Genomic DNA, 23,824 nt, shown 5'->3' with positions numbered 1-23,824 from the left:
CAGTAAGCCCTAGAGCTATCATCCAGGCCTCAGTTGTTTTTCAGATCCAGGCCCAGAGAAGCAGCAAAGCCAGATGAAGTGATGCCATGGCTGACATCAGGACCAGCTGCGATGACTAATGGCCCCCTACTTTGCAAACGTCAATTCATTTTAATAGACACCATGATCCTGAAAGGACATACCTGGGAAAGCTGATAAATATAATATTGAGATCCTTCCCTGAGACCTCCAGATAAAAGCCCTCAAGACCAAGGACACAGTGTATGCATCCTCCTTGAAGCAAGTCCACAGGTATCTCCTTTTTGTGTGTATTTTACTACTTACTTTTCTCTTAAACTTGAAGGGTTTTGGTGAGACTTGCAACCAGGGAGCAACAGGCAGTGGCAGCTCATCCTAGGCTAACCCCCTAAACCTGTCTCCGAGGCCCCCTTTTCTTGGACTTTTCACTGAGCTAACAGCAGCTCTGCCTTGGCTCATTTCTGCCTCTGCAACATTTACCTCTCAGTGAGTCCATGCAGCCCAGCCTGGCTCACTTCTTTCCTATGTTTCTAGAGAGCCAAAGCAGAGCACCACCTCCGCTTGCTCCCATTATCTCTTCTTTCATAATCCCTTCCTTTATTTCACTATCACCACCTTTAATAAACATATTCTCAAAATCATCTGGACTCATGTTGTGAAATCATTCTTGTACAAAGTTAAGAACTCATGTAGAGGGTCCCCTGGGAAGATGGGCATTCTTTAATTATTGTCAGCTGAACCCAGTGGCGTCAGCAAAGCCATGCCCTGGGAACACGCCTTGCCAAAAGGGCAAGGGTGTTGTCAGCTTGATGTTCATTTCAGCCCATGGTGTGGGGAAGTAGGTTTTGATATCTAAATCCAGCCTAGCACCAGGAATGCTCAGGGCCTACTCAAGAATGCAAAAAACCTCCTTTTGTCTTGACCTTTTGGTGAAACTTCCTGGTATTTGGAGGTATAAAATAAACACGCTGTATGGGCTCTGGGTCACTGTCTCTCCATCAGAAGAGGGTAGCGGTCCACCTGGCCTCAGCTTTTCTTTCTCTGTGTCTTGTCTCTTTCTTTTATTTCTCAATCCCCAGCCACCTCTACTCAGGAATTGGACCCGCTCTCTAGCCATGCTGGACATGGAAAAGAGAGAAAAATGGTTACAAACCCACATACTAGGCTGGCCCGAGTCAGATGTGCTCTGAGCCTGGTCCCTTTCCAGTGATGGAAAGCATAAAGCAAATGGTAGCATATAGAAAGAAACCAAATGAGCCCAAACATTGGCTTAGAAAGTCCTATGATGAAGCAAAACTGAGTCAATGGAATGCACTACAGGCATGCCTTATGTAGTTCCTATATTTCCAATAAGATCAGTATAAAATTTTTACTCCATATGCACTGAGGGTGTCCTATTTAAATAACTTCATTGAAACTTAGTTTCCCAAAATATCCTATATAATAAAGAGGTAATATGCAAATTAACACTCATACCCTCACAAGATGGCTGCCTACGACCAGGCCAGCAGGGGGGTTAGTGAGGGATGGACAAATGACTGAACAGCAGGCTGGGTGGGACAACCAGGCTGGCGGGGGGGCCATGAGGGGTGACCAGGCCAGCAGAGGGGGGAAGTTGGGGGTGACCAGGCCGGCAGGGAGGGGGCAATAATAGGCGACCAGGATGGCAGGGGGGGAGGGGGCAGTTAGGGGCGAACGGGTCAGCAGGGGGTGTGCAGTTGGGGGCGACCAAGCCAGCAGGGTGGGAAGTTGGGGGCGATTAGGCTGGCGGGGGGGGGGGCAGTGAGGGGTGACTAGGTGGTGAGGGGGGCAGTTAGGAGTGACCAGGCTGGCAGAGATGGGTTAGTTGTAGGCGACCTGGCTGGCAGCAGGGGGCAGTTAGGGGAAATCAGGCTGGCACACAGAGGCAGTGAGGGGCAATCAGGCCTGCAGCAGGGGGCAGTTAGGGAAAACCAGGCAGGCAGGCAGGCAGGTGAGCGATTAGGAGCCAGCGGTCCAGGATTGTGAGAGGGATGTCCGACTGCCGGTTTAGGCCAGGTCCTGGCCTAAACCAGCAGTCAGAGATCCCCTGAGGGGTCCTGGATTGGAGAGGGTGCAGGCTGGGCTGAGGTGAACCCCTCCACCCCAGAGCACGGATTTCATGCACCGGGCCTCTAGTGGTAAATAAACATTTTCAAATTTGGATTTCCTTATTTACTAACTAAATAAATGATAAAAGCAATAAAAGCAATAATTTCATTTTCAAAATTTATTAATTAAATTCCTGTAGGCTAATCCTTAGGGTATCAGATATACCAACTGCCCCATGATATTTTTGTTGACATTAGTTAACCCTGATTATAAAGATTTCATTCCTCCTGAGATTACTGTCACTTACATGAACAGTTATGTAATAAGATAGGGCAAATAGCCTTAAGAATTTGCAATAAAGCCGAAACCGGTTTAGCTCAGTGGAAAGAGCGTCAGCCTGCGGACTGAAGGGTCCCGGGTTCGATTCCGGTCAAGGGCATGTACCTTGGTTGCGGGCACATCTCCAGTGGGAGGTGTGCAGGAGGCAGCTGATTGATGTTTCTCTCTCATCGATGTTTCTAGCTCTCTATCCCTCTCCCTTCCTCTCTGTAAAATATCAATAAAATATATTTAAAAAAAAAAAAAAAAAGAATTTGCAATAATATTTCCCAGACCTCTAAAACAGAGCTTAACATCACAGTAACATCAAGAGCTGGTCATGAACTTACAGCAGAAGTTTGTAAGTTAATGTATTTAACCTGAGTTTCTAGAATTGGTGGGAAAATTTGTATGTGACTGCTTGTAGTAACCTAGGTAAAAGCTGCTTCTTTCTTTTGTAACTTATGTCATGGAATAAAAGTACTTCTCTCTTGTACATCAAAATGTTAATTTTCTACACATTACTTAGGTTTCTAATCCACCCTCTCATAATAATGTGCAAGAAGAAATATCACTTTTTAGTTTTCTTTTTATATTTGTATCTGTAATCTTTCCATCTTTATACTAGTGAACTAGTAAAATAGTATCTCTTACGACATAGGAGATAGTAACATCTGGCTTAAACAATTTGCATATCAGGCTTGGCTGGTAGGAGCATTTTAAGTGTTAAATAGAATTGAATAAAGAACGAAAGGAATTAAAAGTAGTATAAAACATTAAAAGTAGGATAAAACATTAAAGAGATGTAAATTTTGTAGTATTTGATGTATTTTAAATAATTTATATTTTTTGAAACATATTGGATAGAACATATTTTCAAATGTAGATATAAAGGGATAATTATGTGTACCTAGATTATATATCATGATACATATTCTAATAAATAGAACCAATTTTGCTTTTTTTCTAAAGATATAACTGATCATTTTAGTTCCTATAGATATAGTCATATTCGTACAATTATTAGTGTCTTCTACTACTGCCCATCCTGTTATTTAAGACTAGAGGCCTGGTGCACAGATTCGTGCACCAGGGGGTCCCTCAGCCTGGCTTGTACCCTCTTGCAATCTGGGACCCCTCAGGGGGTGTTGGAGAGCCGGTTTTGGTCTGATCCCTGCAAGCCAGGCTGAGGGACCCCACCGGTGCACAAATCTGTGCACTGGGCCTCTAGTATGCATATAAGATCTTTGGTTAATCTCTTCCTGCCCTCCCCCTTCCCCTTTCCCTCTGAGATTCATCAGTCTGTTCCATGTTTCCATGCCTGTGGTTTCCACTCCTGCATTGAGCGTCTGCCCCCTGGTGGTCAGTGCGCATCATAGCTACTTGCCAGTCAGCTGGTTGCTTAGGCTTTTATATATATAGACTAGAGGGCCAGTGCAAGAAAATTCATGCACTGGGGGGATGTCCCTCAGCCCAGCCTGTGCCCTCTTGCAGTCTGAGACCCCTTGGGGAATGTCCACCTGCCATTTTAGGCCCGCTCCCTGGGCCTAAGCTGCAGTTGGAAATCCTTAGCGCTTATGGCTGAGTGGAGCTCGTCCTGTGGGAGCACACTGACCACCAGGGGGCAGCTCCTGCATTGAGTGTCTGTGCGCACTCAACTGGTGGTCAGTGCACGTCATAGTGACTGGTCATTCCTGGTAGTTCTGCCTTTAGGGTCAATTTGCATATTACCCTTTTATAATATAGAAGGATTATTAAGATCATCTAAAGTTACTGCCTTGTCAAACACACCTTAATTCTCCACCTATGTTTGGAGAGTTAACATGTGTTTTTCAAGGCAGTAACTTTACATCTGTCTTGAAACATAGGATTAGGGTGATCAGCTGGGGCTCTGAGTACTGACCTACTAAGTGGCCCTTCAGACAAGTTATGCATTGGCAAAGTTGTAATGAGGACGGACTAAAATAGTGCCTATAATGTGGCCCGTATAAGCCCAGCACAGTATGGGCACTCCTAAAACATTAGTGCCCATCCTTTTATCCTTATGTCCCTTCTCCCTGTATTCTTGTGATTTGGGCTCTATTTTCCAGAATTAAGAAAAAAGTAATGCTTCATATATCATGTAACTCTCCAAATTTGTGAAGTATATATAATCTCCCACACCCTCCACCCTCTCGCAAACAATTTGTTCATAAAGTAACCACATTGATTCCTTAGACTTGTCTCAAGTATGATGGTTTCACACCATGAATACCCTTTCTTAAGTACCCCATGAAGAACTGATCTTTGTGCCTCCTCTCCACCTTTATTCTCTTGCATCTCAGCCCTTACAACCCAAGTGGACTTACTTGCTTACACGGTATTTCTCTACACTCAACTATAAGGTCTTTAATGAAAAGTACAACAATCACATATGCAATTTCTAGCACTTACCATAGATTTAATCACATAATATCACTTGGTTCGAGAAATAAGGAATGAATGAATCAATCAACAAATGTAAAGCAGAATGACTTATACCAGGATGGAAATATTCTTCGTAAAATGAGGTGCTCACATCTGAACACAACATTCCAAATAGTCATATCATTTTGAGGAGTTTTGACCCTACCCACCAGAAGTCACATTGCTCTTATCATTCATCTATTAGAGATAGATTATGAATTTGCTTAATACATTACTGTTTTATATTGTGGGGTATGTAAATGTCTCCATTAAGGTTTACACATTCCACTCCTTAACCTCTCGTCCCTTTCCCTCCCTTAGGAGGTCTGTGTCTTAAAATTCCATTGTGACTTCAAGTGTCTAATGTCTACATGTGATCACCTTTACACACTACCATCTATAGACTGTTATCTACTATATATTTATAAGGCTTGTCCTTGGCAAGTTAAACTACTTGATGGACTATCCCAGGAATTCTGAGAATACCTTTTGAGCAGGTAGGAAACATTGCTAGCCCCATGCGGGCCATGTGATAAACAGAAGATTAAAGAGGACCTGTTAAGCAACTGGAACAGAAATCACACAAAAGTATCAAAGCTAAGAAGGGTAAGAGCATGGTTTCCTTACCTCTATCCAACTCTAAAAATCTACCAGACTACTACAAGCCTTTCCTTTTGATTTTAAGTCTACCAACACTCAACTCTTTAAAAGTTAATCAAACACTTTGAATTATAAATGCCTTTAAAAAGCAGCCAGCTTTTAAAAAATTCATCAAATGAATTCAGCTCTTAGATACCTCAAGTGTGTGTGTGTGTGTGTGTGTGTATGTATGTGTGTGTGTGTGTGTGTGTGTGTGTGTGTATTCTGAAGTAATATCCTGACAGCTTTGTTTTCCTATGTGGTTTAATATGCTTACCCAAAATTGAAAAAGGAAAGTACAGCAGAAATAATAGTCTAAATAGAAAATATATTCATTAGATATTTCTGAGGTGAGTCTACTACAGCAAAAAAAAAAAAAAGTCTCCCCAATTTTTCTCTGGCTTTCTCTTTTTCTTCCTTACACACATATGTATGCACATTCACGCATGAATAATAAAATGGAGATTTAAGTAGACATTTCCTTGGTTTATTTAATGTAAAAGTTAATGCTCAACTGATTCAGACTGGATTCTTTAGTGCAGCATTTCCCACACTTTAATAGGCATAAGAATCACCTGGGTATGTTGCTAAAGACACAGATTAGGATATAGTTAGTCTGGAATGGGGCCCGAGACTGCATTTCTAGCTGGTTCTTAGGTGATGCCAAGGATAGGCTGTTTTTGTAAATGAGAAGTTGTAGCTCCCAGACCTACATCTACACCAGGTTTCCTTGTTTAAGAGAAATTGGGAAAAGGTGGCAAAAAGAAATGGAAATTAAGTGACAGTATGAATTTAAGTCAACAAATGGTTTTACTGTAACCAGCACCTTGGAAGAAATTATGAGAATACAAAATAAATGAAAGCACACTGACTGATCCTGTCTCATAGAGTTTATAATTTATTAAAAATTCAAGCCTATTATATATTAAAAAAGGTTGAGAATAATTTCAAAGCTAAACTGTCTGCTAGTGACTTTAATGTTGATAAAAATCTTAAAGTCCAGATAATACAGCATTCATCATAGTACAGTTCTATACACCTGTGGTGGCATGAAGGGCCTGGCCTGGTTAGGCTCTGCGGGAAGTGTAGAAATTGCATTGCTTCGCTGTGAGGATGGAGAGAACAGGAAAAGAGGAAGTGGGGGGAGGAAGATATCAGAGTGAAATAGGATCCTGAGCATAGGCTCAGAGAAGAGTTTGGGAAGGGGTTTTATGGAATTGTAAGAACAGCAGCCTCAGAGTCAAAGAAGTTTGAAGAGATATAGCGAATATTCCTCCATGAATAAGCAGTCTGATCTTGATCTACCATGTCACTGCAAGGCTCTTCAGGAGGGAATTTGTGCCTCTGAGGAAAGGAGGTCATGTGGAATGCAGTGGGTGTTCTAGCCCTTTAAGTACTGTGCTGTAGCTGTATGTGGGAAAGGCACTCCACCTCTCTTTCCCTAGACGGTAAATGTGTTCTCCTTCAAATCTTTTGCTTTATGACACAAGAATATCAATTCACCGTTGGCTTGTAAAATGAACTGAGAGGGAGGTTCTTAGCAGTTAACATACAAATTTGTAAAGGTTCTGTAATAATTTGGGGTACAAGGTGATGGGGAGTTGTCTGATATAAAGCGTAGCACCCAGAACAGAAGTGTTCTCTTTGAAGAATCACTGTAAAGGAAATTTCAAAAGAACTTGAAAGGTGATGAGGCATCTGTGATTGTGAACCTAGACATTTAAAAAAATCACCAGAGATATCTGTCCTGTGAGTCAGAACTTCAGTTTGTGTAGAATCTCAAGTATATCGTATACTAGTATTAATAAGAAACAATAATCCAGCTGGGCTGGCATGGCTCAGTGGTTGAGTGTCAACCTATAAACTAGGAAGTCACAGTTCGATACCCGGTCAGGGCACAAGCCTGGGTTGTGGGTTTGATCCCCAGTGTGGGGCATGTAGGAGGCAGCCAATCAATGATACTTTCTCATAGTTGATGTTTCTATCTCTCTCTTTCCCTTCTTCTATAAAATCAATAAAAATATTTAAAAAACAAACAAAAAACAATAACCCAAATCAGTAATTAGTTTAGTTAATAGCACAGTTAATAGAGGTAAAATGTATTAAGGGATAATAATGAAAAGGGAAATACCTTACAGAATGTTTCTGCTTGTATTATCTTATTTAGAATGAGCTAAATTTGGAGAAAAGACTAATTTTGAAGTAAGGTTCTATCAACAGTCCTACAGACAAATCCAACCATCACATTTTTGGCTGCTTTTTGTACTGCGTTAAGAATGGCTTCCACATATTTAAGGTTTCTAAAAAATAAATATAAAGACATATGTGGTGGAGATCACACATAGTCCACAAAGCCTGAATATTTACTCTCTGGTCCTTTACAAAAAAATATGGTTTAAATGGATTTCTTCCTCTTCTACTTAGATGCCCTTTAGGTTGTTCTAATACTGGAGGAGAAGGGAGGACTTTTTCAACTAGGGCTCCTCATCTGGACCACAACATACAGAAAATCATTTCAGTGATGATGTTCTGAATTCTCACAAGGCTGGTACATCAGCAGTAGCAGTCTAGATGCATAGGTGCTAAATCAATACATTACTTGTAATATCCTTTAAGACAATAGGGCTTAATTCCCTCTTGGATCTGGTTCCGAAGGGCTGGGAAGTAATAGACTAAATTGGGTGAGGAATAAATCAGTTATAGGAACAAAGATGGACTCTTAGAATTTTGTGAGAATTCCTGCTTATGAGGCTAGTGTATCACTTTTTCTGCTCTTGTGCTGGTGCCAGCTTTCCGAAGGAAAATTAATTTTCCTAATGGATTGTGAACCAGAGTCATGTTAATCTTCATCCTGCAAACAGGGTATTGATGCTCCTGGACATGTGCAAGCTGCCTGTCCCACAGGCTCTCATTCATGAATTCAACAAAGAGCTGCTGGACAAACATATGCATTAAACAACTGCAATTGTGGCAGATGCTGGTGATGCACTTGTAAACAAAATGTACTAGTATATGACCCTTGCATTCTTAGAATGTATAGTCTAGCAAGCCCAAGACCCAAGTCATCTCTTATTCCTCTCACCTTCATCCTTGCAAATTTGCTTTGTCTACATTCGCTATCATGCTAAATGGCATTGCATTCAAAAAAAGAGAACCCTCCCTTTCTCTCACTCTCCATAAGCAGCTGGGCTGTAAATTCCATGGATCCTTCTCCATCGGTATCTTTTCTAATCCTTTGCTGGGGATTGGATTTAATCATCATAATTTGATATCTAGGTTATTTTAAGACCCTCCTGCCTATTTGCTTACACAGATGCCTCCCTCTGTGAGAATACTTATTCCTGAACATACATTTGGTCATTCCATCCCTCATTTTGAAAACCTTCAGTTCTTGCCCATTACCAGCAGGAAGGAATCCTAATTTCTTGCAAAGACATAGACCTGGATTCACTGTCTCCCCAGTGATCCTGCCTTCCTCCCACGCCACATTCCAAACATCCGGAGTGCTGTGTGTGCATTTCCCCAAACCAACACACTTTCCTGGACCTCTGCTTTGACACTCACTGCTCCTTCCATCTGGAATGCTCATCCAACAAAAGTCCCCTCTTCCGCTGCCTCCTACTCAGCCATCAGAGCTCAAGCTAGGTGTCACCTCCTTCAGAGAAGATATTTTTATGGACAGATTCCTACATCTTAAGTTGCTGTGATTTTATCTTATGCTCCTAATGCATTGAGTTCTCATGATCTGCATGTCTACTTGACTTTCTACATGGTTACTTTCTTGAAGACATACTGATTACAGGACACAGTGACTGGCATATAAAGTCTCCATAAAGCTCGTTGAATAAGAAACATTAATCAAAGCATGGACTGTTCATATTTAGTTGATGACTATATTAGTCATAACATAATCTATACTTATAAAAGGGTAATATGCTAATTAGACTGGGTCAACCGGACATCTTCCGGTCATCCGGTCCTCCTTCTGGACAAAGCCACAGTGGTGGGGGCCGAGGTAGAGGCGGTTAGAGGCAATAAGGCTGGCAGGAGAGCAGTTAGGGTCGATCAAGAGCAGGGGAGGGCAGTTAGGGGTGATCAGGTGGCAGGGGAGGGTAGATTGGGGCTATCAGGTCGGCAGGGGAGGGCAGTTAGGCAGTTAGGGGCTATCAGGCAGGCAGGCAGGTGAGCAGTTAGGAGCCAGCGGTTCCGGATTGTGAGAGGGATGTCCGACTGCCGGTTTAGGGATCGGGCCTAAACCGGCAGTCGGACATCCCCCAAGGGGTCCCGGATTGGAGAGGGTGCAGGCCGGGCTGAGGGATCCCGCCCCTGTGCTTGAATTTCATGCACCAGGTCCCTAGTCCATATATAATGTTAATGACTAATATATAATAGGTTGAAAATGATTTTTATGTCAGTAGATCAATTAGTATGCTATTGATATGGAATAGGGAAGCAAATGATGAATGAGAAACAGAACATTTTGTTTATGGTCCTATATGTGTATGTGTGTGGTTATCTTGACACACATTATAGAAGACCTACAAAAGCCTGAGTGAGGGACCAGAATTACAAAGTTTAAGAAGATTCAGTCCAGTAGGCAAGCACAGATGATTTCATTGTAATATACTTTAAAAAAGAGAATAACTGAGAATGCTCAAGAGAGAGAAGATAGTGCATGAGAGCAAGGGCCAGCCCAGAGGTTCAGAGCAGGCTTATTGGAGGAGTACATTTGAAGAGTAGTTCAAGGCAGAAAGTTAAGGAGAGGAGAGAAAAGTGTTTGTCACCTGTGAAAATGTTACCATCTGTCTATCAGCTTTGACTATGAGATCTACCTAGAGAATTTCACTGGAAAAGGATATTTTTCAGAGTTATCATAGACCTTGAGAGAATGGAAAGATGTTGAAAGATAGGGCCAGTGGCTCCGAGCACACCACCCTCAGGCAAATATTTATTAAACAGATACATAGGTGTTTGTGAACATGCTGATAGAGAAATAGACTGCTGCAGCAAATGAATGCTTGATTTGTGCCTGCATCCACTTTACCAAAGCTAGTCTGGCATTATACACATAAACACCCACACAGACATACATATGTAATTATTTATTCCTTGCAACCGCCCTGCAAAGTGAGAATTATCGTTTTTTTAACAGACTACTGCACTCAGCTAAAAGAATTCGATTAACCTACTTAAAGCTAAATAACTAGTTGGTAATAGGGCCTTCATCCAAGCCTCAGTCCCTGTGAGTTCACTCTTATTCCAGCCGGACCCCCAACCACCTTTCTGGTATTGTCTTGGGCAGATGAAAATGTTGCCCATAAAGAAGAGAGACTACTTTATTCCACTGTAAGCCCTTTCTTTCCCAACAAACATTTTCAAAATGTCTTTGAGGTAGAAGACTGCATTTGAATAAATTGCTGCAAAGATGAAAATTAAAAGGAACCGAAACAGAAATACATTCAGTTGATAGCTATGCAGGAGCCAAGCCATCCAAAGCCCAGCTCCTAGCCGGAGCATCTGTGCAAGAAACGCTTGTGTTAACAAGTCCGACTGTGTTTCCCAACTCCGCCAGCCCTTCCCCTTGGCTCCCGCAGAACCCAGTTTACAGAACACATCAAGCCGCAGCTTCTTGCTGAGAGGCGCTGAACGCTGCTTTAATTTCGCAGCCGGGAGCTGGTGCTTCATCATGGACCAGGCACATTAAACTGTGTGCTCTGGGAAGACCGCAATGCCGGCCATATGGCCGTTTCTCTGCAGAGGAGAGACCTTCAAATCACACCGTTAAGTCTGCGAACCATTTGATGGCACACTCATTCGTTTGGAGAGATGGAGATTTCTTTCTCTCTCCTAAGTGTTCTTCCTTCCTTCCTGTGCCCGATAAGAGTGATGAGTCCATTTCGGGTAGAAAAAACAATCTAGGTCAACCTTCAATCTCTCACACTCAGAGCGGGACTTCCAGAAGTTTCTATCCATGACAGAAGGGAAAATCGACTTTAAAAATTGATATTCCAAGTGCACAGTGAGGGTCACGCTTTACTTCGGGAGATAATCACAGACCATCAGCAGTGGGTTTCCTGAGGTGAAGAAGCCGAAGTGGCTCCACGTTATTTCTCTCCTTCCATTTGCCATTCCTGTCCCAACGTTTACCTGGCACACTGCTGTTCAGTTTTACAGCTCAGCTCAGATGTGACTTTGTTCCCCCATCCAAGAACTTTATATTGTGGTCTCAAGGTGTCAGGTATCATTCTAGGTGTCTCAGGTGTAAGATGAGTTCCTTACTCTCGTGGAACTCACGTTCTAGGAAGGGCATAGAAAACCTTACCTAACTACACCTGAATAATGGCACCTGCTACAGGAAAATAAAACCAGGGAACGTATCAGAGGGATAGTGCACATATAGAACATGATACCCATAGGATTACTGATGTCTCAGGACTTTTTATATCTGTTGGAATCATTTTTTTGTTTATTTAATGATTAGCTTTTTTCAAAGATTTTCATTTCCTCAGTTAAAAATGTAGCAATTCTGAAGCTCTGATTTATTTTATTTTATTTTTTTTAAATATATTTTTTTATTGATTTCAGAGAGAAAGGGAGAGGGATAGAGAGATAGAAACATCAATGATGAGAGAGAATCATTGATCGGCTGCCTCCTGCAAGCCCCCTATTGGGGATCGAACCCACAACCCGGGCATGTGCCCTTGGCCGGAATCGAACCTGGGACCCCTCAGTCCTCAGGCCGACACTCTATCCACTGAGCCAAACCGGCTAGGGCTGAAGCTCTGATTTCAATAGCAAGTTCTACACTGATATCCTTCACAACCGCATCCTCTCCTCGGTGCTGTTTTAGCAAATTCTAGTCCCATTCCTGGCAGTGCCCTAAGTTACCAATGAGGACCTTTTGTGAGAATGGCATACCCACTCCTTCAGACTCACTGGCAGAGTCAAACCTCCAAGGGCCTTTTTCACGGAATAATCACTTCTTTCTTTGCTGTGCAGTTCCTCCTTTCTTCTCCCTGGCTGCTCAGGGCCTCTGGCATTTGGTTCAGGCACAAGCGGACCAATGACACAGCAAATGCAAAGCGCTGAACATTAAATCCAAGACATCGTTCTAAAATGTCCTCTGGGCTGGAAATGAAATCTCCCCTCCCCTGATGCCATTTGTTTGTCTCATTTTCACTCTTCTGATATCACTATGGACTTCTCACTCAGAAGCCGGTGGGAATTAGGTTTATTCCAAAACCCTAAACATATTTTAAAAATAGGGAATTCCATATAAACATCTGTGGCTCTTTTCAGCTTTCAGTTATTAAGCTTCTTATTCATTCCTGTGGTCCCTGAGAAAAATCTCAAATTGTTATCTGAAAATGTAACCAACACCAATTATCACCAGTTTCTCTTCTCTTCACACGTTTAGAGACACAAGGGCTTGGCTCAAAGAAGTCCCAACTAATGAAGGCAGGGATGCTGATTGTTTTACCTAAAACCATACACGCCCTCCAGCAAACCTTCAATGTATAAGTCTCTATCCACACAAAAACATGGTCATTATGACAAATGAGTGATTTCGAGGGGCTCCGAAAACCAGACCCGAGCTAGGACTTGTAGCAACACTACACAGTTCTCTTACTCTTAAGGCAGTGGTCGGCAAACCGCGGCTCGCGAGCCACATGCGGCTCTTTGGCCCCTCGAGTGTGGCTCTTCCACAAAATGCCACATGCAGGCGCCCATGTACAGTGCGATTGAAACTTCGTGGCCCATGCGCAGAAGTCAGTTTTCGGCCTGGGCGAGTCTATTTTGAAGAAGTGGTTCTAACGCCCAGCCACACTCAAGGGGCCAAAGAGCCGCATGTGGTTCGCGAGCCGCGGTTTGCCGACCACCGTCTTAAGGCACCATACACCATCAGTTCCCATCTTCGCAGATAAACTCTCGTTATTGCTTTGGGAAGACATACAAAAGGCAAATTTAAGGTTTGACACAACACATAGTTAAGAAACTTAATAACACCTAAGGTTTTAGGCAACTGTAAACTTTTATGGGATAAAGTTCAGATTTTGAGGGGAGGGGTTATGATTAAGTTTTAAAATTTACTTTTCTGGTTGCTCAAGCAAGAATACGTTCTGTAATAAAAGCCCAAGATGCACAATGACACTTTCAGAATGCATTGGCTCAAGTAGAGTCATTTCCCTTAATTTAGCTTGCCTGGAATTTTCCATTCAAGATTATCTGCCCAGAGCACAAGCATTGTGAAGTCCTAAATACATACTATTCTTTTCTTTAACATCCTCTGTCCTTCCTCAGCTGATCTTATTGAGGCTCAAAGAGACCCAGTCTAGTAAGAAAATTAATCTCCATCTACACAGTACGCTATCTTGGTAATGCTGTGTCACACAAGGATGTGATCAGGCACCTGTGTGTTTCATTTAACCCGAGAAAAAGTCCAATCAGAAAGATCAGGCTCAGGATAATAAAACGATTAGATGAAGTCCCTTCTCTCCCTCTGAACTGTGCATTATAGCAGATGCCCTAGCACTTAAAGGCACCGACACCAAAAAACAACTGCACCAGGTCCAAGCTTCTCAGCAACTAGGAATCAACATTTGTCTGGATCACTTCCGTTCTAATTAGAGAAGTAAAAGGGGAGATGAACAGAAAATAAGATATGAAAGTATTGTTCTGGTTTCTCTCTCACTGGAAAATTTATAATAATAATAATGATATATTCACCTATTTCTATTGTTTCTTTACAAAGATAACCTGTTAGGAATTTCAAGCCTAAATATTTATATTGTATCCTCTCTTCCAGCTTGTAACAGTACATGCACAAACACGTACATTATGCATATAGAAATGATTTCAGTATTTAATTCAGTATTTAATTAGTATTTTCAGTATTTAAATGATTTCAGATTTCATTGTTCCAATATTTCCAGTTTTTTGTTGAGGCAGGATGAATTGGTGGTTGTCCTATAGTTACAAATATCTTATAAACTCCCAGAAAATGAGAACTGTTAATGTGCTCATTGTAAGTCCTTACAACAGGAAAGTACGTACTGAATTAATAAGTGAACCACTGCATTGTTCAATGAATTCAATTAAGATTTCAAATGCTATTTCTCTACAGAGTCTGATATTTGTTTGACTTTAATTAATGTTCTCATTCATGTCCAGTATAACTGTGTAAGTGGGAGTGGCTGTTAACTGACTTGCTAGCATCAAGAATATTTAGCCACATCTTTGGAACCTTCCATTCCTTTCTTTGGGGCACACATACTAGCAGAGGGGGCCATATAGTATGTATATAGGACAAGGAAACTGTTAAAAGACTTCTGGCCATTTTAAATTTGCTGAGGATATTCCAAAATTCCCTTATATTTATTATACCTACACAATAGGTGATGAGAGGCAATTTAAAGCACCAAAATTATTTCCACTTCATTATCTTTTTGATGAACTATTCTGACCAGTAATTTGACTCTTTCCTACTAAGAAAATCCAACCATGGAGAGACCTGTCTCCATGGATAATAGGTCAAGACAGTCACACTTAATTGGAGTGTTACTAAATTCAGATTGTTTAACAATAGGCAGAAATAAGTTATGTGTGTTTGTATGTGCACAATGTGTTTGGTAATTCCATCAAAGGGGAAAGAATCCTTGTTTTCTGAAATGCCATGAAGCAACATCACAGGTAAGAAGTTACAAAACCTGCACCTGCTGTGGTCGGAAGACCAGTGGCCAGAGGTGCTGGCCCACTGTCACTGCGGAGCTCTGTGGCCCAGGCAGCGCTCGGCCCTCGTTTGTACAAGGATTAGATCCCGCCTCGTTCTAAACGTTACAAGAATGTTTCTGAATAATTTAGTTCTTAGAAACATATCTTTGCTCTTCCATTTCACTGGATTTTGGAAATTGATATTCAAAATGCTAAAGATTATATGTGTTTGTAGCTATTTAAATCTAATATGGTGTTATATGAAATATGTGAAATTAGTTAGTACAACGTCTGGCACTTTAAGCATGAGTTACTTGGATAATTTGGACAATCCTACGTGCTATTTCTTGTGGGTGGTGTTTGCATACCCACACTCATGTGTATAAAGTGAAGAAATGAGATGAGATGAGATGATCCTCAATTTAAAAACTTTTGAGATTATTTAGTCTACCCCAGCCTTCACCACTCACGTACATTGATTTCGAGTGAATTCCATTGCTACTGGGCTCAGACTAACACTGACTCAGGAGATGTACAGGTGGACACATTCTCCAGCACTGAATTATTTGATGTAATTAATGCCTCAGTAATGTCTTTTTTTTTTTTTAAATCATCACCCAGGCATATGTTCCATTATTTTTTTAGAGAGATAGAGGAAGGGAGAGAGAAAGAAACATCGATGTGAGAGAGAAATATTGATCAGTTGCCTCCAGTATGGGGCCCGAGCTGGGGTTGAACTCACAACCCTTTGGTGTATAGGACAACACTCCAACCAACTAAGCCACCTGGCCAGGGCCTCAGTAACATGTTATAGGTGTACCTGCTGCTCTATACTGCACCAGCCCCTATGCCTCGATTACTACTAACATCGCCTCACAGACCATGTCCCAGGTGCTGTGCTGAGCACTTTATGTATGCTAGAATCTCTCAGTCCTCTCGGCAAGCCTGAGGAGGTAGGGATTAGAATCCTGATTTGACGGATGAGGAAACAGGAGCTTGGAGAAGATCAGTAACTTTCTCAAGGCCCAACAGCCTCTCAGATCTAACTTTGACAACCACACCCTTAACTGTATCCTCCTGTCACACTTCGAAGAGCTTCACAACCCGCCCCTGACACTTTCTATTTTTTTCACTACCCGTCAAAAGTGCGTTGTAGTTCATTTTTTTCCAAGAGGACATGAATCATTTTAAACATAACCTGCCCCTAATTCCTTTTTAAAATCTAGGGTCTTGTCCTAGAAAACATCCTCAAATATACAGCCTTCTTCAAAAATAATGTGGCTTCTAGAATAGGCAAGAATTCATTTTAGATGCTCAGCAAACTTTAAAAGAAGCAAGCTGGCAAAAAGGCTATTACCCCCACTGCCCCCCCCCCCCCCCCAAGAGGCCCATTCCTGCAGAATCATGGAACTGGAAGGCTATAGAGGTTCTGGCCTAATAATCACTTTGCGGAGGATGCTCCCAAGCCCCTAGATATATTTTTTTTAAATATATTTTATTGATTTTTTTACAGAGAGGAAGGGAGAGGGATAGACAGTCAGAAACATCGATGAGAGAGAAACATCGATCAGCTGCCTCCTGCACACCTCCCACTGGGGATGTGCCCGCAACCAAGGTACATGCCCTTGACTGGAATCGAACCCGGGACCCTTCAGTCCGCAGGCCGATGCTCTATCCACCAAGCCAAACCGGTTTTGGCCCAAGCCCCTAGATATTAATCAAGCTGCCTGGGGACATGCAGGTGGGTCCTATTGACAGAGATGGGACAGGATCCTTGCTCTGTGGATGCTGCACACTCTGCCACATCATGCAGCTTCCTCATCGTTCCATAGCTTTGCTCCTAAAGACAGAATCTGATCATTGGTTTGCAACATTATGAGCGGAGAACCATCGAGCGACAATATAGGCATAACTTCTCAATTGCACGTGGTGCCTAGTTTCACAGGGAGACCTCTGTGCCGTTGTATGATTTGGCAATGTGGACCTTCAGACGTAAGTGGAAGGTCTAAATTTAAGAGCATGTAAAACCTGGGCCCAGAATAAAAGCCTCTGTTATCAGCACCCGGGGAAGGCCACATGGAAAGGGAGCAAGCAAGAGACAGAGTTGAAATGAGGACACAGGAGGAAGCAGCCATCTGTCCCAGCAGTGAGGCAATGAAGTAACCACGGGACGCCACCCGCCGCCTGGATGAACCTACGCAGAGTGCACTGCGCAGATCCTAAACAGTATGAGCTGGGGCATCTCTCAAATCAGCCCTTCAGGGGGTTCTACATGCACGTGCTACATTATGACAATAAGCCCGCATGTGTCCTATGCATATCTGCTACCTCTCCTGCAGGATTCAAATGTGACCTTGAGAACGTTAAAAAAATTTAACTACTTCCAAACGTATATTTAGTGCCTCAAGATAACACTTATTCTCCCCACAGAAAAACGGTCTTACTTCACCGCTTTTCAGTCTGGGTTGACAGTATAGATTAGCAGAGGTGAGAGGAGGAGATAATATTAAAAATAAAAACCTGAAGGCCAGAGTTTCCCATGTAGAGCCTGTACTTGCACACTTGGTTGCAGAGTGCTTACCCAGATACACACTTCCCTCTCATTTCCAAACTCTCCTAGACTCACGAATACCATGAAGTATGATATTGGTCCTTAAAGGAAGCCTCACAGCAGAATGATACTTTGCACAACTTTTATCCAAAGAACTCGATGCAGTTTACTAATGTTAGCTCATGTGTCACACCAGCTGCGATGGCCCATGAGCAGATCTGCTCAACTGAGGCAAGAGCTTAGCGATGGTGGACGGAGACTCTGAAAGCCCGGGGCGAGGCTGGAGAGGAAAAGACAGGAGCAGCCAAAGAAGGAACCAAAGGAGAATCTTGCTCTGCTCTTCAGCAATAAGTAAGGTTTTACCAAAATGCTAACTCTAATGAGTTTGTTCGCATTTATTTTCCTATAAACTTCTGTTAAGACCTTGTAAGCGAAACAAAAGAGTAGACATTTTATGTTGGAAAATGGAAAAAAATATGAATAGAGATCATTTGTTATAAGTTTGATAACTGACTTAATGATATGAAATGTTATTCAATTAAAGATGACTCCAAAATTAGATTCAATGCCACAAATTTTTATTCCATAAAAATGACATGTTAGGGAACATGCTAAGGGTGAGAATGCACATGCAATCATAAAGTGATCATCTATAAGTTTTCAACATAATAGAAATATTTTAGTTCTGTAGTTTCTGTGCATCTTATATAAAATTTGCAAATAAAGCATGAAGAAAAATTAGAGATGGAGAGAAAATAGAAAAAGAGTGTAAATAATATGTGAAAGAACAAATGATCTTAAAAGTATAGCTTTGCCCTAACCAGTTTGGTTCAGAGGATCGGCCTGTGGACTGAAGGGTCCCAGGTTCGATTCCGGTCAAGGGCATGTATCTTGGTTGCAGGCACATCCCCAGTAGGGGGTGTGCAGGAGGCAGCGGATCGATGTTTCTCTTTCATCGATGTTTCTAACTCTCTATCCCTTTCCCTTTCTCTCTGTAAAAAATCAATAAAATATATATGTATATATTTTTTAAAAAGTATAGCTTTACTTTAGTTTAAGTAGGCCTTCATTGAAATGCAGATCATTCTTGTCATAACATTTAAGGCATATGACCATTGTGTCCATCAGGATGCTTGGAATGGTTCATCCAACACATTGGTCTCAGTGTGCTTTAACTAGCTCAAATTATCTTTCATTTTAAATTTTTTGTTTAGCCATTATTTCAGTGGTCATCTCCTAGACTTCGTTATTACCAACCAGCAGCTTACCCAACTTCGCATCACTACTTCTTCTTGTATTTGCAGCTCAATTTATTCTACTGCTCTAACTCCAGCAAGTCTTTCACTCCATCAGGATTTCCAGTTCATTAATCTTACTTCTTTTCCACTGCTCACCACCTTCCACATGAACTAAGTGAGAGTGCTTGTTCTATCACGGGGATGGCTTATAGATGCAACATGGTCTATGTATGTCTACAAGTCCTTTTTCTGGATACCACTTTGAGTTCAGTTCCTAGGACTCTTTGCTCTACTGATATTCTCCTGTTCCCAGACCCACCATGTCTGTGCAGACTTCAGAAACTTTGTTCTTGCTATTTCCTATGCTCTTCCCTCAGATATTTATATGACTAGTTGACTCTTTTTATTAAGGTCTCTGCCACAATGTCCTTTTATTACCCTGCTTTATATTTTTTTCATGGCATCTACTATGACTTGAAATTATTACATGCATTCATTTATTTTTTGTTTACTCGGTGTCTCCCCAATCGCATAGACTATATCCACAAATTCTAGAATTATATCTTATTTATCACTATATGACAAATACTGAGAATTCTGCCTGAAATATTTAAGATTTTCAATATTTACTTGATGAAGAGAAAAAGGAAGAAATTAAGGAAGGAAAATATATCATTTGCTTCATTTATGGGGTAAATTAACTTTGAAGGCTATTTGGGACTTAGCATGAAATAAAGATTGGAAAATTTCCAGGAAGAATAGAGAAAGCAACAGCCCTTTATACCATTCTGGATACAGTTGCCTTATAAACCCTTTTCACCCATCCTAGCAATCTAAAACAGTTTTGTCCAGCAGGGTAGGCACTACACTCCCTGTGGATATTCATATTTAATCCAAATTAATTACAATAAAATGAAATCGCTAACTCCTCATTCACTTGAACACCAATAGTTGCATCTGGCTAGTAACCACTATATTGAACAGTGTTGAGTAGAGAACATTTCCATCACCCCACAAAGTTCTATTAGACAGCATTGTCTAGATTCTATTGCTTTAAATTCTAAAGCTATATCATTGAATCCCTAATATAGTGAGAGTAATTACAATTAGATAGGAAGTAATTAAAGCATTAACACCGAATTTCTTAGAAAGAGGAACTGCCTTGTGTTTCATTTAGTGTAGTTTGTAATTTATCATTATTGATTGTATTGACTTCCTATCTTGAGATATAGACAATGAATTTAACAGAGTGAATAGGAGGCTTCACTGCCTTTCCTCTTTTAGGGCTGGGGAGAAAGCAGAAGAAGAGATAGAGATAAAGAGTAGAGAAAAGGGAAAATATATGCATGCATGCATCCATCCATCCATCCATCCGCTTGTTGTACAAGTTTCTACTGAATGTCTGTGATAGTTCAAGAATTGTGCTTTGGTGCTGAAGGTTTAAATGGAAAGAAATCACAGTGTCTAAGCTCATAAAATTCATAATATAATATAAAAATTGACAAAATAATAATGAAACTGTTCAATTACAGGTTAAGGTCAAAGTGCTATGAAAACAGAAAGAAAAAATAATCTGTCTAGGGGAGATAAAATAATAACATTCGAGTGGTATCCTAAGAATTATGAGAAGCAAAGCGTCAGCCTGGAGGAAAAAAAAAATGTTTTTCTAACCAAGGGGGTCAATCTTTGCAAAGGCAAACTTTGCTTACTTAAGTAAAAACTCATAGTCTTGGGGTGTTGGTTTGAGGGTGTCTGAAGGGAAAATTTAAAATTGAGATTAGAAAAATAGGTTGAGCCAGATTGTCAGGGCTTGGGCAATTTTGTTAAAGGATTTGGATTGTGTTATTCTTCATATAAAGGGTAAGGGGCACAATTTAGATGAACCTCCTTGCAAGAGGCACCGCTGTGGAGTGAATATAAATACAGAGAGCAAGCAGAGTGCAGGAGCCTCCTCTCCAGGAACCCAGGGCTGCAGGCAGACACAGGAAATTCTGAGCCTCAGGCTAAGGGGCCCATTGCTGACTCTGAAATCACTCATGCAGACTGACTGTAAGGAGAAGCCTAAGGAAAACATTGATCTGGGAGATGGTTTTCTCGTAGACTATTCTGATTGGTAATGTACATGCTTTGAAAGTTCTCCAGCTATGCTTGATAGAAAACCCTGATTCTCTCCACCCCTGAGCTATGCATCAAAATGAAAAAAAATCCTCCATCTGCTCTTCATTACCAGAAATTCCTTTAACAGCACATGCAAAGTTTATCACCACAAAAGGAAGCATTTGGGATAACACAAGTAAAATGTAAATACCAAAGAGTATATCGGTAATCACAATTTAGCAATTTATGTTTTCAAAAGGAGAAATACCATTAGAAAATTACTCAAACAATTTTATATCCTAAAGTGAATCATAATCTGATAGACTTATTTCAGCTGCTATAAAACCCCATAACTGGTGGGTTTTTTTTTTTAATAGATACTGAAATTTAAGAACTAGACAGAGGCACATTTTAAAAAATTAAATGCATGAATTAGAATTACACATAAAGATGAGAAAGTACATTTGCCTCACGAGGATTTTATGTTGTTAGGTTCAGGTTATGGCCTGGCCTCTAATTATAAAAAGCCCCAAAGGTCTGGGTGAACATCACAGGAATACAAGGGAACCAAGAATTGAAATAAGGACTTTTTAGTTTTCTCCTCCTTTTCTTTTCTCTTCCTCTTTTTCTATTTTATTAAAGAGAGCAGGCATGATAGCTTCAATATATGCCTTCTTTTTTAAAAATATATTTCTATTGATTTCAGAAAGGAAGAAAGAGATAGAAACATCAATGATGAGAATCATCAACCAGCTGCCTCCGACTAGTGATTGAATCCACAACCCAGGCATGTGCTCTGATGGGGAATGGAACCAGTGACCTCTTGGTTCATAGGTCAATGCTCAGCCACACCAGCCAGCCTGATCAAATGTCTTCTTAAGGCTCCCCTTGACCTTCATAAGTGTCGCAAACATTGAATTTACTCCTCTGTTCTACATGGATGCATTTATACATGACTTTATAGAATCCTAGGGCTGTGAGGTGAGGATACAGATGCTAACATCTCTCCCACCCAATAACCTAGCTAACCTAGTGATTGTGCATTATCTGGTACTTCTAGGTGGGCTAACACCCGCAAAAAGATCTGTCAGAGTTGACTTGACAGTATTGAAGCAAATATTTCATGAGCCTGGCCTAAGGGCAGAACAAATGAGGAAGAGAAAGAAAAATCTCCAAGACTCATTGTTATTCTCTGCTGCTGCCTCCTCTTTCTCCTAAATATTATAGGCGCATTGGGCTAATCAAGTTGTGAATTTACCATCCACGGATTCCTCACACCTTCTAGAAAATCAGCCTCAGCTTTTAGAAACGCATGAGAGGCGCAGTGAACTGTAAGCTAGAAATCAGCAGATCCTTGGTCTCCTATAAACCATGCACAGCCCCCGGGGAGGGGTTGCCTGTCTGGTTGTTCAATCTGAGGCTCTCAACTTTAAATGCCACATGATCCTTATCTGGTCACATGCATTTGGGACACAAAAATCCTAAATATGCACATTGGGTGTATAAAGTACTTGGTGGTCTCCTGGAGGCTGACAAAATGTTAGACACAGTTAAGCAGCATTTAATGCCAAATGATTTATCACAACAACTGACACTGGAAGTGGGCTCCTGCTGGTAGGCTTATTCACATGGCCACACCTTCAGAAAAACGTATTTTGACAGAAGGACAATTAAGAGATGGAATTAATTAGAACACTTTTGTGTGAAATGAAAAACGCCCCTTAAGAGATGAGTGGGTAGAGATACAACAATGAAACACCTTCAATTAGGAAAACAGAGAATTTTCTTTAAAATTATGAACTATTGAATAAAAAAAAAAAGCATCATTTGCAATTTTAATGAGGTATATCAACGCAACAGAATTTTCTCTTAGTGGATAATATATTGATCATATGATTAATAGGAGGGTCAGGTGAGCAGACAAATCTACACTAATAAAAGAGTAAGATGCAAATTGACTATACCTTTGCGATGCCCACCAGCCAATCAGAAGTGAGTATGCAAATTAACCCAGCAAAGATGGCAGGTTAATTTGCATATGCAGGCACCATCCCAGCTGCTCCGGGCCTCTGGGCAGCATGGGAAGGCGGAAAGGCGGCTCCAGCCGGAGAGAAGGCAGTGCCGGCAGCCAGGGGAAGGAAGGCCCATTCTTGCCTCTAGGTGTATCAGGCCTCTAGTAGACTATAAAACAGTTCAGCGTTTACACCCTAGAGGATCACCATGTCTCTCTTGGAAAGCAGTGAGAACAGTAGACAAAACACAGGCCGTGGGGTCAGATTCACAGCTGAGTTTGAAACCAAGCATTTTCCCTTTTTAGCTCCGTGCCCCTGGCCAGGTGGTCTAACTTCTCTGAGGCTCATTTTTCTCATACATAAATGGAGAACTATAACATTTTCTTTGCCCTGGCTGGTCTGGACAGCGGTTAGACCAAAGGGCCACAGGTTCCATTCCCACTCATGGTCACATCATACATACCTCTCTGAGTTGCACATGCAAGAGGCAACTAATTGATGTGTCTCTCTCATGTTGATGTCTTCCCCTCCCCAATCTCCCTTTTCCACTCTCTCTAGAAATCAACGAAAAAAATATCTTCAGGTGAGGATTAAAAAATAAATACAATTTTCTTCACAGGAGAAATCAAGAGGGAGTCCAGGAACCCTTTCTTACAAGCAAGAGCCTCCCTTAGCTCCCAAACTCATTGTGTCTCCATCACCTGGCCCCAGCCAGGAGGACCAGT

The 23,824-nt window shown here is 41.3% G+C and overlaps 1 protein-coding gene across 2 annotated transcripts in view; it reads right to left on the bottom strand.

The window, feature by feature from the left end:
- HCN1 (hyperpolarization activated cyclic nucleotide gated potassium channel 1) overlaps positions 1 to 23,824 on the bottom strand; it is a 324,316-nt gene that overhangs the window by 5,253 nt on the left and 295,239 nt on the right. The gene's annotated exons all lie outside the window — the stretch shown is intronic.

This window comes from Plecotus auritus (assembly GCF_963455305.1).
Source record: "Plecotus auritus genome assembly, chromosome: 7".
NCBI classification, from domain to species: domain Eukaryota; kingdom Metazoa; phylum Chordata; class Mammalia; order Chiroptera; family Vespertilionidae; genus Plecotus; species Plecotus auritus.
This window is presented reverse-complemented; position numbering and strand designations above follow the sequence as displayed.